Below are 1,239 nucleotides of genomic sequence, written 5' to 3' on the forward strand. Positions count from 1 at the left end.
TCACTCCAATTTTTTTTGCCTCCCGCCCCATTGCAAAGCAATGCCTCCATCTATATATTCCATGCCCTCCCTCACTTCTATTTCTTTCTCATTTTTTTCATTCATATACGTCGTATGGATACGTCGCAGCGGGTGGTTTGGCGGGAAACGATTATTCTTATACTCCCTCCATCATTCCATACGCCACTCTCTTTCCACCACCATCCATCTATTCTACCATGTGAGTACTAGCCATTGTCGCTGCAGGACCTCCCGTGGTTCCAGATATGTATATACTTTATGGTATAGGCCTATACCAAGTTGTGGAGGAAGCGGGGGGGGGGGGGACTTGGCTCTACAAGTTTATGCCAATCTTGTAATGTTTTGGCGACGTTATTACATTAAAATCATGAAATAAAAATAGGGAGGTTTGACATTCAATTCCATTGCAGCAAATAATAGACTTGTGAATTTTTCTGTCTAGAATGATGGGGTGGGGGGGGGGGGGGGGGGGGTTCCAAACTTCCGGGCCGCTGGCCGAATGCGGCCCCTCTAAAGGGTTACATCCGGCCCGTTAAAGTTGTCCCACTAGAAATAATTATCAATGCACACAACGCGGTAAATACCAAGGCTGACCATATTTTGTTTATAAAAATAAGGGATTCTGCCAAAAAAGGCTGTCAAGGCAAGTAAAGTTGCTAGTTACAGCCGAAACTATTGTCAAAAGCAAGTAGAGTTGCTAGTTACAGCAGAAATTATTGTCAAAAGCAAATAAAATTGCAATCTACGTCCGACAAAATTGTAAAAGGCAAGTGGAATTGCCAATTGCAGCCGAAATAATTGTCAAATTCAATTAAAATTGCCAGTTACAGCTGAAATAAATTATCAAAGGCAAGTTGGAATTTATGGTTAAGTTGGGGCTGAAGGACAAAATAACGGGAATGTTCCGTAAAATACGTGTCATATGCCATATGGTCACTCTTTGTAAACAAGTTCCTGGACCGCGAGTGGCTTGAACTTGACATAACAGACAGATACTCACGTGTAATGGGTATATGTCGGAAAAGTAGAAACACCCCCCCCCCCATAGCCTATTATTCTGTCCACCCCATCTGACCAAACATAAGAACACTTCTCGAAGTATATGAGTAGGCCTACTCACTTCGGCAGTACAAATACTGAAATTGGAACGATACAGAGAATATTATCATGGTCCCTGAGCAAGGATGCCCGCGAACGGCTGATAAACCGCATATCTGG

The 1,239-nt window shown here is 43.0% G+C and overlaps 1 non-coding gene across 1 annotated transcript; it reads left to right on the forward strand.

The window, feature by feature from the left end:
* Positions 1–1,133: 1,133 nt before the first annotated feature.
* On the forward strand, positions 1,134–1,239 carry LOC149089615 (U6 spliceosomal RNA). Its single transcript, XR_016193210.1, has one exon. It is a non-coding gene; the product is annotated as a U6 spliceosomal RNA (small nuclear RNA).

Source organism: Pholcus phalangioides, unplaced genomic scaffold (assembly GCF_987345545.1).
Source record: "Pholcus phalangioides strain wild (caught in Gottingen) unplaced genomic scaffold, Ppha-v1.0 ptg000001l_1, whole genome shotgun sequence".
Lineage (NCBI taxonomy): Eukaryota > Metazoa > Arthropoda > Arachnida > Araneae > Pholcidae > Pholcus > Pholcus phalangioides.